The 14,997-nt window shown below is 39.6% G+C and overlaps 1 long non-coding RNA gene across 2 annotated transcripts; it reads left to right on the top strand.

The window, feature by feature from the left end:
* The first annotated feature begins 1,102 nt into the window (after window positions 1-1,102).
* On the top strand, window positions 1,103-14,659 carry LOC122479712. Of its 2 annotated transcripts, XR_006296412.1 has the most exons (7): window positions 1,103-1,255; window positions 5,763-5,964; window positions 6,632-6,712; window positions 7,044-7,113; window positions 8,923-9,036; window positions 10,523-10,664; window positions 14,199-14,659. It is a non-coding gene; the product is annotated as an uncharacterized LOC122479712 (long non-coding RNA). The 2 variants fall into 2 exon arrangements; XR_006296413.1 differs by lacking the exon at window positions 6,632-6,712.
* The last annotated feature ends 338 nt before the right edge of the window (window positions 14,660-14,997 follow it).

Below are 14,997 nucleotides of genomic sequence, written 5' to 3'. Positions count from 1 at the left end.
CAGTACTGTATTCCTTTTTATTGCTGAATAATATTCTACTTGTATGGATACATCACATTTTGTTGACCCATTCATTAGTTAATGGACATCTGGGTTGTTTCCACGTTTTGGCTGTTAGGCTGCCATGTACAGGTTTTTGTGTAGGTGTATGTTTTCATTTCTCTTGGGTATATACCTAAGAGTGGAATTGCTAAGTCAAATGATAATTCTATGTTTAACCATTGAGAAACTGCCAGACTGTTTCCCACCAGCAGTTTATGTGAGTTCCAATTTGTTTTCATCCTTCCCTACACTTGTTATTGCCTTTTTGCTTATGCTCCTTTTAATTGGGTATAAGGTAATATCTCTTTGTGGTTTTGATTTGCATTTATGTGATTACTAATGATGTTGGGCCTCTTTTCATGTGCTAATCGGCGACTGGTATATCTTCTTTGGAGAAATATCTACTCAGATCTTTTGCCCATTTTGAAATTGGGTTATCTTTTATTATTGATTTTTAGGAGTTCTTTATATATTCTAGATACAAACAAGTCTTCTTCATTTTTGAGAGACTACACCAAAGAAAATAAATATTAGATAGATCAAAATATCTGGTGTTAGCACCCAAAACTGAGATAAACACATATACATACAAATCACTATAAGATACAATTATTTGTATGTTTTAGCAAGAAAATCTCCTCATTATTTGCAATAAGAAAACCCTCAGTATACAAATGTTCAAAAGAATGTGCAAAATGTACAATAACAGAACTCAGTTAAGCAAATTATGGCATATTTATGTGGTGAAACATTATGGTGTCTTGAAAATGATAATTACAAAGTGCTCTCCATGACCTTGGAAGACTTCTATGAAGCATCAAATGAACCCACACACAGAGTATAATCTTAACTATGTTGTTTCAAAAATGTAGAAAACAGGGTGCCTGTGTGGCTCAGTCAGTTAAGCATCCAACTCTTGATTTCAGCTCAGGTCATGATCTCACCATTGTGAGATCAGCCCCGCATCTAGCTTAGCACAGAGCGTGGAGCCTGCTTGGGATTCTCTCTCTCTCTCTCTCTCTCTCTCTCTCTCTCTCTCCCTCTCCCTGTGACCCTTCCCCTCTCATGTTCTCTCTCTCTGTTTCTCAAAATAAATAAACTTAAAAATGTATAGAAAACAGACAAGACAAAAAATTCTGGTATGTTAGTTGTGGCAGCACATGGGCAGCGGAATGACAGGTGCTGTTTTCCCCATGCTCGGCATTTGGCTACAGTAAGTATGCATTTCTTTTATAATCAGGCATTTGATGGGGAAGGAGGCAAAGCTGTCTCAGCAGTAACACAAAAAAATGTAAAACTAAAATAATATACTATCTTTAACAAATTTTCATGATTTTGGAAGTATGTGGTTTTTCATGGCATTTTGTTACATCTTTGTGAGTCATGCCAGGAAGGTAGAGTCATCTTACCTACAAAATCCCACAACCATTTATGTTGGACCTTATTTCCCCAAGTGTTTAAGATACTTCTTGGAAGTAGCTTGGCATACTGAAACACATTTCCTCGTTCAGAAACAATACTTTATGGTATTAGCATTAGCACAGCCCTCTACTTTGAAATATCTATGAAGTCCTGATCAAGGACAATTTTTCTTTGCTTAGTTTTTGTTTGTTTCCTTCACATATTATTGAAAGAGAGGCCAGTAAAGCTTTGAAAAACAGACCTTGTGCCACAATAACTCCATGCAGCTCCTTTGCTCAGGGGCCAAGGATATTCCCAGGATGGAGGCAGGCACTGGATCTCTGGCCACAGTTCCTGCAACTGCTATCATTTCAAGACAAACCACTAATTGCTGAGGAATTCACTGGGAGCTAAAAAGGAACTTTCCTTCACAGTGCACTCCTTGAGATCTCTGGCAGATTTCTTTTGTTCTCAGGCCCTGAGTTGTCATTATCCATGACAGTTCTCATTTCCTATTCTCCATGCGAATATATTCTAAGGCAAAACTACTTTTGAAAAACAAAATGTTCTGGTAGGTTTGGATCCACAGCGATACAGTGATGTTGGCACAGGGCTGGGGACACATGTCCAGAACTGCTGTTTGTAAATGTGATAGCAATTTTGCTAAAAATAAAGACTTTCTTTGCAATTTATGGAGGTATGGATAGAGGAGAAACTGGAGTTGTCCTTCATTTTTCAAATGCCCTTTCATTTCCTGCTGTGTGCTGATGTTTCAAAGTCTCCACATGAATTAAAGTTCCAACGAGATTTGCCATAGCGGTTTCTTGGGAATGTCCATAAATATTTTTTTGCTTTGGTTTTTGTTCTCAGCAGAAAGTGTTGCTTGTGATTATCCCTTTTCTAAATTACATCTCTTTTTAAGATCTGAAAAAATAAGCTTTTGTGTTTTTCAGGAAGTACATGATTTTTTTTTCTGCCCTGCTTAAGACCAAGGGGTTTTACTTTAGGAGCATGGAGCTGAAGTTTTCAATTACTGATTCTCCAAGAAGGCAACAGTGCCTTCTCACCACTGACTTCCTGGTTTAAGTAAACTTTTCTCACATTTTTCCCGTAAGTGATCATTGTTTTAACAGGTTAATTATTTTACCACATAAAGTGGTCATTGTTCTCCGTGCTCAGTGCTCTGAATAAATCAGGCCCTTCCTTGTGTTAGGACACTCACCGCCTCCCCCCCCCCCCCCCCCCCGCCCCCGGGGTTCAGCAGCGCTAACCAATTTGCTCAGAGATTTTTTTATCCATCCAAGGACTTAAAAGTTTGGTAACGTTTGAACGAGTTTAAAGAAGAGAAAAAGAATCCTGCAATTCAAAGAAGATCCCTTGAAGCATAACCCCTGCTGGGCTCTGGGTCACAAAGTAGTGGATATATTACTCCCCAGGGCTTTGCAATATTAGCTATGGTGGACAGTGCCTCTTTTCTTCTACTGATTTGTTTACTTTATTTTTAACAACAGGATTCCGTTAAGGCAAACACACACACACACACACACACACACTCACACACACACGAATTAGGTAGGAATGCAAGGGCATTTCCAAGTTCAATTTCTTTCCATGGATTGCACTTTCTATTCCCTGGGGAATGTTGAGGAACGTTGGCCGTTACTGACAGATCTTGCTGTTTGACATCCCTCCTCCTCAGGTTGGGCCACGTAGGACTGAGCAGGAGGCTTTAAATGTACCAACCACGTGATAAACCTATTGATGGAATTATAGCTGAAGTCACTGAGCGCTTATTTGTCACCCATGTTGTTCCTTTTCTCATTTAATTCTCAAAACCTCTGGAAGAGGTCAATGTGATTGTTGTCTTTGTTTTGCTGGGGTTAAGTGAGTTGGCCAAGGTTACACAGCCATTGAAGGGCAGAGGCAGGAATTCAGGGCCGGCCACCCCATACCAGTGAATGTTGGCTTTCTACCCCTATTATTTTGGACTCAACTACAAAAGTACCTACATCTGTCAGCTCTTCCTATTATTTCCACGTGCTTCCCATGGACAGGAGTGCAAGTTTGCAAATCCCAGCTGTCCGCTGAAATAGTGCACAACCACCTCATGTATTATACAGAATGTCTACTAGGGCACCAGAATCCTATGTGTTTACAGTGTCTTCAACAAATATTGCACTCTGTATTATTTGGAATTAAATTGATAAAAACTAGTAAAATGTATGTTTTAATACAGTTACTCTCTCAGGTGAATAAGGTGAATGCCATTATCTGTTTGCTTTAATAGCATTTAGAAGTTTATACAAGTTTAAGGGGCCACCTGGGTGGCTCGGTCAGTTAAGTGTCTGACTTCAGCCCAGGTCATGATCTCGCGGTTTTTGAGTTTAAGTCCCGCATCCAGCTCTGTGCTGACAACTCAGAGTCTGGAACCTGCTTCGGATTCTGTGTCTCCCGCTCTCTGCCCCTCCCCTGCTCGTGCTCTGTCTCTATCTCTCTCTCAAAAATAAAAATAAACATTAAAAAAAAATTAAGAAATTTATACAAGTTTAAGAAGCATTATATTACATCTTATCTATTTTTTCTCATTGAAACTATTACATTATATTTTAATTGTTACTAAAGTGGTAAATGCATTCACCATAGGAGATACTGAAAAACTAAAAAGAAATTAGAAGTCAACTCAGATCCATATATTTTATTATTTATTTTTAATGTTTATTTATTTTTGAGAGACAGAGATAGAGCGCGAGCAGGGGAGAGGCAGAGAGAGGGAGGCACAGAATCTGAAGCAGGCTCCAGGCTCTGAGCTGTCAGCATACAGCCCGAGGTGGGGCTTGAACTCACAAACGGTGAGATGGTGACCTAAGCCAAAGTCAGAAGCTTACCCGACTGAGCCATTCAGGCACCCCAACTTAGATTCATATATTTAGGGATAACCACTGCTAGCATGATGATGTCTCTTTTAGTTAATATCTCATAAACATATTCTTGCTACAAAATATTATGACATAACATTATATTTAAGGATTATATACTGTATCATTGTATGAGTCTAGCATCTTTTAATTAACCAATCTCCTATTTTTGGACATTTACTTTTTTTAACTATTCATTATTGAAAACAATGCAGCAATTACCCTTGAAGGCAAATCTTTGTGTACATTCATAATTATTTCCTTAAGATAATTTCTTAAAAGTAGAACTTCAGGACCAAAGGATAGGCAAAGCATTAGGACTTTTTTCTTTCTGGAAAAATTTTACCAATACTTTAAGGCCCAACAGCGAAATGAGAGTTACTCTACCCCCTGCCAACATTGAGTGTTATCAATCAATGTCCAAGTAATTACCAATTCTATAGGAGAAAAATAATATTTTGCTCTATTTTTCATTGTTTAAAGTCACTATGAGGCCAGACATCCTATCATAGTTTATAAGCCATTTGTATTTCTCTTTTCATTACATTTTGAGAAGCAAAATTTTAAACAATTTTTCATTCAGTCTAAGCAATACCAAATATCTTGATGATAGATTAACAAAAAAGTTTTAGATATTTTTTCCTGGAGTCCTTCTCCTTTATTTAGATGACAAGCCGTAGAATTTTAAGGTTGAAGGGTACCTTAATGTTTGACACATACCTGTGTAGCTTTGGTAACTTGGGTTTTTCTGCTCTGAATGGACATGCACATGATGGGCACGAAATTAATGGAGAAATATGAAATGAATGGCTAATAAGACCTTTTTCTGACCTCACTGAGAACTAAAATGTTGAGTTGTCAGGTTATTTGTGGCTACAAAAATAATACTGGCAAATAGTCTGGGGCTATCAAATTCAGTTCCGTCTGTAATTGAATTAGAGACCCACTTCCTTTTCTCCAAGGAGATTGGTGTACCAACCCTGCCTTTGACAGTGTTTAGTATTACACAAGATTTCAGCCAATGAACAAAGTTTCTATTTATGGAAAATGTCAAGGGTGATAAGCATGAAAGAGTAGTAATATCATTATTTTCTATCTAACTTACTTAATAATTGGATATGAACAGTGAGAAAATTTCTGCCAAACAAATACAAATGTTCTGTCCTAATAAATTGAGTTAAAGTTTCAAAGGTTTGTGGAATCCTAAAAATCCAAAACCAATGCAAAACGAACACTTCAGATGGGGGCAATTGTAGGTAGAAAGTCCCATGGAAATGTGCACAGGTTTTATGTCAAAAAGAAAAGCATTCTTGAACAGCTAGTCCTCCCCTGCATGGGGCTGGTGTATTTTTGAGAATTTGCATATCGTCACTTCCAAAAGGAATATTTTGTGGTCTCTTCCAGTTGCTTCCATCCCTGCCTGCTCACGTGCACGTGCGCACACCTGTTCCAGGATTGTAGTTCCTGGACTCTGAATTCCTCAGCATCACAGAGTTTGCATGTCCCATCTACAACCCTGAGTCTGGCATAGCCCAGTTCCTCACCAAATGTGCATGATGGAATGAAAAAACAAACCTGCCAAAGCATACCAGAATAAAGGGTTCAGGTAGGTGATTCTGTCATTACCATCTCCACTGTCAGATCAGAAGACAGGCTGGTGAAAGTTGAGACTTGTTCAAGATTGTACTGTTGGTGACAGAGCCAAGACCTGAACTCAGATCTCCTGTTCCTAGAATTAGGTTCTCTCAACAGAAGAAGAAAATGAACTTATGCATCTTTAAACCTCTATATCCGTATCATAAATGTGAATTTATTAGTATTGGCAAGGTTATTTTTCATTCTATATTTATTAATACCTGTCTCATTTCCCAAATAATTCAAAACATCCGATGGATGTACAATGAGAGAGAAAAAGAGAAAGAAAGAGCGGGAAAGACTAAAGATCACATACTGGGAAAATATACTCTAGAAGTATAATAAGTAACACTTAGTGAGTACTGTATGCCAGATATTGTTCTAAGTGCTTTACATAAATTAACTCATTTAATACAAACAATGACTCTGTGAGGTGGGTACTTACTATTATCCCAACTTTACAATCATAGGAAATGAAGCACAGAGAATTCCAGTAACTTTCTCAGGTCACAGAGCTAATATGCAGTGAAGCCTGCATGTAAACCTAAGTAGTTGTGGGCCTGATACTTAATGCATGTTACTATTCTGCCTGCTAAATATATCCTTGGGATCTGTACTGCTCTAACTACTGTCTCCAGATCCAGGCCCTGAGAAGCTATGCCCCTGAATCTACCCTCACGCTTGGTTCCTTTTTGCAGACTGATTATGCTTCCACTTTGGTAAGTAACTATGTATTAAGATCAGCATTTGATAAGACTTGTTAAGTTGTTCTCAGGAGGAGATTTGACCCATGTTAAGTCTAGACTCCAATTTTGAGTTCCCTTATTTACTAGTTGTGTGATCTTGGGCGAAGCACCTAGCTACTTTGTGCCTCAGTTTCCCCACTTGTCAGATTTGGACAATAATAATAACTATCACATGATCAGTGTGAGCATGAACTCACCATGGATAAAAAGCACTTAGCGCAGTATGTGGTGCATAGTAATAATCGATGTCAGCTATTATTATTGTTATGAGAAAATCACAGTACTTTTTTATCTTTCTACTTAGGCCCCAGAATGGTTACATTCTTGGAGAAGAATTTGAATCCTCAGGACTAAGAAAATAAAATCAGGCCCAGGTAATATACCCACTAACTGTTTGAGGCTTAGTGTTAATTGAATCCTAGCTTTTGGTTTAACCGCTTGGCCTAAATTGGTAATTTTAGCTCAACCAGACTCAGGTATAATAGGTCTTTTGAATTTTTATATCTACAGGCTTTCTAGATTAGTTTCTTGTTTAAAACCTTTCAAGTACAATGTTAATCATAGAAAGTAGAAACTCTAGAAATGTATAAAGGGAAAAATGTCTGTCAGTCATAATCTCATTTTCTAACAATGGTAAGAATTAAATAAGACAGGGGCGCCTGGGTAGCTCAGTGGGTTGAGTGGCCGACTTCAGCTCAGGTCATGATCTCGAGGTCCGTGAGTTCGAGCCCCGCGTCGGGCTCTGTGCTGACAGCTCAGAGCCTGGAGCCTGTTTCAGATTTTGTGTCTCCCTCTCTCTGACCCTCCCCTGTTCATGCTCTGTCTCTCCCTGTCTCAAAAATAAATAAAAAACGTTAAAAAAAATTAAAAAAAAAAAAAGAATTAAATAAGACATAATTCCTGGTTGTGGCACAGTGTCATTGACTCATCTTTAATTAAAGATTGGCTATCTTTAATTTTGTTTATTCCTCATTATATAACATAGTGACTAGCAAAAGATCCATTGCCCTGCCCAGGAAGAAGACTGTTAGCAGTAACTGACCTCTATCTATTTGTTTTTTCCCTATTCCCCATGACCCTGTGCCCTCCTGCCAGAGAGGAATTTATTGTCCCAATTAATTGTCCCAAATTTTGTGTTTATTACCGTTTCTTAATTTCATCAGGCACACACATATACACATGCAGAAACACATGCACATGTATATGAATGTGTGCCTAAATAGCATAATGTTTGGTTAGCTTGTTTTGATACATTATTTCTATCAAGACATATTATTAAGATTCACCCATGTTGGCTTATGTGGCTAAAGCTCATTCATGGAAAACATTTTTATAATATTTTATCATGGGCTGGATACCACAACTTATTTATCCTTTCTCTTGATACATGTGAATGGGCCTTTGGAGATATATTTCTTTTAAAAGGATATGCATTTTTTAATGTTAAGACCAAATGCCAAATGCAGTTTTGCTTCTGCCTTCTGCCTGTTTCTGCACTTACCGTTATATTTAAAAATTTTCTCATTTCATTATAAATTTTAGAAATAATAACATCTCATTCAGTGGATATATCATAATTCACTTAACCATCTTGTTGTTATTAGACATTTAGATTGTATCTCATCTCAACTAGCACAATTACCATATAAACAAACATTATTGAATACAAATACGGTTTTTGAATTTTGTGTTATTTCCTGAAAACGACTTCCAGAAGCGGAAGCACTCGGTCAAATACCCAAACATTGTAGGGCTCTTGTATATACAGCCAAATCAGTTTGCAGAGCATTGGACTCATTAACACCCTACCCGCAATGATTCAGAGTGCTGTAGAAATGTCAACTGAGAGTCTGGATATTCATTCAAATCACTATGTTGTACACCTGAAACTAATATAACATTATATATCAACTATACTTGATTATATATTATATATTATTATATATATAATATTACATATGATATATCAACTATATCTACTATGTCAATATACTATTATTTGGAATCATTCAGATAAATTGGCAACATTTTTAATTTTTCTTTCTGGACATCTGTTCTGTTTGAGTAGAGCTAGAATTAAGCCAACATGCTGCCACATGCAAATTGCTTTGTTTTGGGAATTCTTGTGTTTTATGCTTTGCATTTGCCATAAATTAGCCTCCTTTTCCCTTTATGTGTTTCAGGTTGTTGTGTTCTTGAAGTCATTCTTTGGTTTATTTGGCATAATGAAATCTATAACGTCTCGTCTTTAAATAAGTAACTTCACTGAAACCCTTGTCAGCTTTAATAGGATTCAGGTGAGGGAATTTTTGTTTCCTTGGCATTGGAATTCCAACTCTTCTGTAGATTATTTAAAAAGCATCTCAGTATCCATTGCAGTGCCAACCAATATAAACACAATGGTGCCAGCATTTATGGGTGTCATTTTCTCTCCTGGAGGAAATCATAATGAATTCAATATGACGTTTATTATTGTCTCTGTCTGTATGCAAGAATTGATAAAAATCATTTGGTTTCATTACATCTAAACTCAATAACACTAAAGTGGATAAACAGTGGTTAGAAAAGCCCGGTGGCCAAAGCATAATAGAAGCTTTTTTGGCCCAGATGGGTTGTAGCACAATACTCCATACACATTTTAAAAGAAGATGTTAGTTCAGAGAAGGGTCAAAGTCATTCTACAAACATACAAAAGACATTAAAAATATTGGTCTCCAGCTAGGTAAAGCCAAAGGATCTTGACTCCAAATCAACCTCAAGTTTTTTGTCTCGTTCATGAGTGTTAGACCACAATTTATAGAGTTTATCTTTTTTCTATTGGTATCTTTCCCACAGACACACTTTTCATTTTTGTGCTATGTTTTCATCCACCCTCAGTTTAGGTTTGAGTGCTGCTTGTATTTAATTTTACAGGAAAAAGAGTTTTTTGGAAATAAAGGTATAAAATCATCCTGCAGTTTATGTCATGTATCAGGCCATTTTTACTGAATTGTTTTTACTTCCTTTTAAAATATTGTGAGAGTTACCATTGCCTAACTTTTCCAAGGAGGAACATATGGACTATCAATGGCTTTCCTTTCTGTGCCTAAATTTCCCCATCTATAAAATGAGGATTAAAAATGGGGCACCTGGGTGGCTCAGTTGGTTAAGCCTCTGACTTCAGCCCAGGTCATGATCTCACGGTTCATGAGTTGGAGCCCCACATAGGGCTCTGCGCTGACGACTTGGAGCCTGGATCCTGCTTCAGATTCTGTGTCTCCCTCTCTGTCTCTCTCTCTCTCTCTGCCCCTCCCCTGCTTGTACTCTCTCTCTCTCAGAAATCATAAGTGAATAAACTTTAAAAAACAAAACAAAACAGCACCACTTCAGGGGCATCTGGCTGGTTTAGTTGGTAGAGCATGAGGCTCTTAATCTTGGGATCACAAGTTCAAGCCCCATGGTGGACATAGAGCTTACTTTGAAAATAAAGCAACACAAGGAAACAGTACTGCTTCATGTAGCTAAGGTTAAATGAGCTAGGCAAAATCCTTTGTATAATGATGGGCCCAGAGAAAATGTTATATAAGAATTAATATTTTTATTTTTATTCACTCTAATACAAATATTTATGCTAATGAAATCTCCAGTAGACTCTAAACACCTGTCCAACTACTGAGAATCAATTAAGAAAATAATACCGACTGGAGGCACAAAATAACCATTATTGACCCTTGGTTTAGTAAACATTAATTTGAGGGCTGTGCTAAGCAAAGAAAAATATTAAATAAATGAATGCACTTCCAGGTCAGAAGATTTTGAGCAAAAACAGTGCAAGCTACAGACATGTGTGCATTTTGCTAAAAGGACAGCCTCCTCTATTTTGGAAGATTTTTCTGTCTGATGGAGTTGTCTGCTCATAAGGATCCTTAAGGAGAGAATGTTGGAGGTATGTGTATGCTCCACACACCGTCTACCATCCCTCCTCTTCCTAATGCAACCTGGAAAGTGGGCTGCCAAGTCCTCAGGAGGGGCCAGCTCTTCCGTTGTCCCAGGAGGTGAATCTTGATTCCATTCCCCACCCTGGTGAGTGGCTTAGAAACAGGTGAATCATTCCATTCTTGCTAATGCCACACTGTAACCAGGGCACAGGGGTGCAAGAGCGCCTGGTTCTGGGGGTCCCAAACAGATCAGGTTCGGCCACTCGCGGCTGACAGACACCAAAGGTATGATGTGGAGTGGTGGTGAAACAAGAGGGAATTTATTTCAGTGAGGCCAACACTGAGAAGACAGAGGACTAGCATATCAAAGACAGTCTCTAATGTGCTGAAAATGCTTCCAGGTTTATATACGGAAAACATGGGACAAAGGTCAGTGGGTACATGCAGGTGGATGGTAAAGGTTAGGCTGATCATTGTCTTGGGTTCAATCTTGTGGGGTCTTGCCAATGTCAGAGCAGTCCTTAGTACTTGAGGGTTCCTGTCACAGCATGATTTGCCTGCAGGGTCTTTTGCCTGAGTTAAGAGATAAGCTGGAAAGAGGAACTTAATCAGTTAGAAAGTACAGGCTGAGGTCAAAATGGAGGTAGTTGAAGTCCTCTTTTAACATGAGACAAGGTCTACTAGGGGACTTCTGGGAGAATGTTCCTGGAACTTAAAAAGGGATGCATGAAGGAAATGATTTCATCTTTCAACCTTTGGACATTAATGTGTAAGGGTGTAGGGATTAGAACCACAGCAATCCTTTGACCATGAGTGGATTAATCTGAAGAGATAAACCTTCATGCTGAGAATGGGGGAGCAGGAATTTGGAAAAGAACATGGATCCCTGATGATGTCATTGAGCTGCTAAATTAACCAACCTATAACACCTTCACTCTGTTACTCTGTGTTTTTTTAATTATTTTTAAAATTTTTTAAATGTTCATTTATTTTGAGAGAGAGAGAGTGAGTGGGGGAGAGGGAGAGAGAATCCCAAGCAGGTTCCACCCTCAGTGCAGAGCCCAACACGGGGTTTGACCTCATAATCATAAGATCACAACCTAAGCTGATATCAAGAGTCAATGCTTAGCAAACTGAATCACCCAGGCACCCCTCTATTACTCTGTTTTAATATGTGAGATCTTAGATCTCTTAACTGTTTAAGCCAGTTTCAGTTGAGGCTTCTGTTACTTGCAGCAAAAAACATCCAAAGTAACACAGAGGAACATACATGTAAGACATGAGGTACATGTCTTACGTGGCTCGGCAGAAATACTAGTTTCTTATCGCTGGTATAACACATTTCCACAAACTTTGGCTTTCAACAACACAAACTTATTCTCTTACAGCTCTAGAGGTCAGAAGTCCAAATTCAAGCTGTTGGCAGGGCCGAGTTCCTTCTGGAGGTTTAGGAGAGAAGTAGTTTCCTTGCCTTCTTTGGCTTCTAGGACGTCCTACATTCCTTGGCCATGGCCCCGTCTTCCCATCACTGGAGTCTCTTGCTTCCAAGAGCACATCTCCCGCTACTGACTTGGCTGTCCTTCTGCCTTCTTATAGGGACACTAGACCTCACTGGATAGTCCAGGATAATCTCCCCATCCCCTCATAAGATAGAAATCTAAGACCCCTATCTTAATCACATCTACAAAGTTCATTGTGCCTTGTAAGGTAGCATAGTCACAGGTTCTGGGGATGACGACATTAACATCGTTGGGGAGAGGGTCATTATTCAGCCTACCACATCAGGTAAACTGAGCCAACCCAGGAGAGTGGCCATCACAGCCAGATCACCGTATGTACCTGTGGAGGGAACAGCATGATGAAGACATTGTTAAACTGCCATTATTGTCTCCTTTATTTTCTGAGTCTCAGCCAAAATCTTTCTCTTTGCAAGTGATTGTATCTTAATTCCTAATCAGTAGCCCTAACTTAGCCCAGAATGATCAATCCTTCTTGCTTCATCTCCGTAATAATGACATCTGACATTTAAAGTGAGCCGTTGTTCTATGTACTATTTTAAGAACTTTATCTGGGGGCACCTGGGTGGCGCAGTCGGTTAAGCGTCCGACTTCAGCCAGGTCACCATCTCGCGGCCCATGAGTTCGAGCCCCGCGTCAGGCTCTGGGCTGATGGCTCAGAGCCTGGAGCCTGTTTCCGATTCTGTGTCTCCCTCTCTCCCTGCCCCTCCCCCATTCATGCTCTGTCTCTCTCTGTTCCAAAAATAAATAAACGTTGAAAAAAAAAATAAAAAAAAAAAGAACTTTATCTGCAGTAAAGAAATTAATCATCATAAACCTCTGTAATTGTTGCTACTTATATACCCATTTTATAGATGAGCAAATTCGACTTCATTTGTGTCAATTCACGCAGCTTACTATGAGTGCTTATTTTTGCGGCTTATGTAGGAGCCTGTGATGTGGTTTCTCTTCCAGAAATAGAAAATAAATTCAAGTTCTTACCACTGAGGACCAGTTAGGATGATTTTAGTTGCAATTTTCACCATATCCATGGGGGTTAAACAATTAAGAGTTTATTCTCTCCCCAAAAAGAAGCCCAGAGTTAGGATTGCAGGGTGGGTTAATTCAGCTGCTCAGTCATGTCAAGTTTCCTTTTATTAGGGAGGAAAGCCTCTTTCCAAAGCCCCTAAGCAGTGTTTCTCTTTTGGTTTGATCCCTGCGCTAGTCACTGGCCAAGAGGAATGGCCCATCATGACTCATGCTTGGGCCTCAGCCTAACTGCTGTGAGCACATTGCTGCCTGATCCCTGAATGAGACCAGGGGTCTATTAGCAAAGAGAGAAGAGAAGGAGCCAAGGGGGCACACACACCATAGAAAGTAGCATGGAAGCTAAAACCTACGAAACAACCCTATAACTGATCTCAAGGTATCTCCTGCCACTTGGAACAAATAGGACCTGGGCCCATTCATTGCTTTGATCCAAAGCAGACTTTAGAGTTACTCTTCGGCTGGGACTAGTGTGGTAGTACATGTAAGTCAGGGGGCATGCTGTCACCCAATTGAACAGTGTCATTGGAAGCAGTGTTTGACTCCCTCCTTGTCAATGCAACTCAAAGGGTCCATGTAGTGAACAGTTCTAGTAACTTGGAAGACAGTATTATTTTCCTAAGGGAGGAAAATTTCTCATCATGGACCAAATATGCACTATTTCAGATAGGGACCTTTCATATTCACTGAATAATTTTTTTGAACTTACTTTCTACAATTTCCCCCCACATAACCTATTTCACCAACAGTAAAGCACATGATACCTCATTTATCTTCCTGTAGCAGAGCAGAGCTGAGTCAAACCTTCACTGCCAAGCAGGCTCTGGGGGCCGAGCCAGAGTCTGTGCTCAGCAAGCTCAGGCCTCCCGTCCCCACAGTACCAGCTCCTGTCAGGATCCGACTCTGGACCTTTAGTTCATATGTCATAGTTAGTGAACAACCCATTCCTGTATCAATGTCCCTGTTGCTATTGAACCACGTTCATGTTCATTTCTTCAGAAAAGGAGGATTGTTCAGCCTGGAGTTTCCATCATATGGACGTGCATATTGAAGCCATGTGTCCCATCTTACTGTCTGAACATCCCAACAAAGCTAAGAGCAGCCACTTCACCATTAATCAGCAATCAGATGAAGAGCTGACTTCGGAAGAGAACTTCTCTTGCTACTGTGGCCTGCCCCACACTCTGGCACACTGAAGGACAGGTGGGCAGGAATCGGTTGGCCTGTTCAAAACAGCAAATGATGCAAGTGGCAGGACACGTCTTGCTTTGCCTTTGACTTGCATCACGGTGTGTCTTTTCTCCACTGTGTTTTTTTTTTTTTTTCCTGTGCGGATCAAAGTCTCAGGAGTAATTACCCCTCAGTAAGCTCAGTAGTGCCCTTTGTACAGGTGGGGTCCTCGTCATTTGAGCCAGAGGATGGTTAACGTGTACACATAACATTACACAGAGTCCAATACTTTTCTGATAACTCCTATAAATTGTCTTTAAAATTTTTTTAATGTTTATTTATTTTTTTTAATTTTTTTTAACGTTTATTTATTTTTGAGACAGAGAGAGACACAGCATGAACGGGGGAGGGGCAGAGAGAGAGGGAGACACAGAATCGGAAACAGGCTCCAGGCTCTGAGCCATCAGCCCAGAGCCCGACGCGGGGCTCGAACTCACGGACCGCGAGATCGTGACCTGAGCTGAAGTCGGACGCTTAACCGACTGAGCCACCCAGGTGCCCCTAATGTTTATTTATTTTTGAGAGAGAGAGGGGCAGAGTGCGAGCAGGGGAGGGGCAGAGAGAGAGA

Source organism: Prionailurus bengalensis, chromosome C1, assembly GCF_016509475.1.
Source record: "Prionailurus bengalensis isolate Pbe53 chromosome C1, Fcat_Pben_1.1_paternal_pri, whole genome shotgun sequence".
Lineage (NCBI taxonomy): Eukaryota > Metazoa > Chordata > Mammalia > Carnivora > Felidae > Prionailurus > Prionailurus bengalensis.
This window is presented reverse-complemented; position numbering and strand designations above follow the sequence as displayed.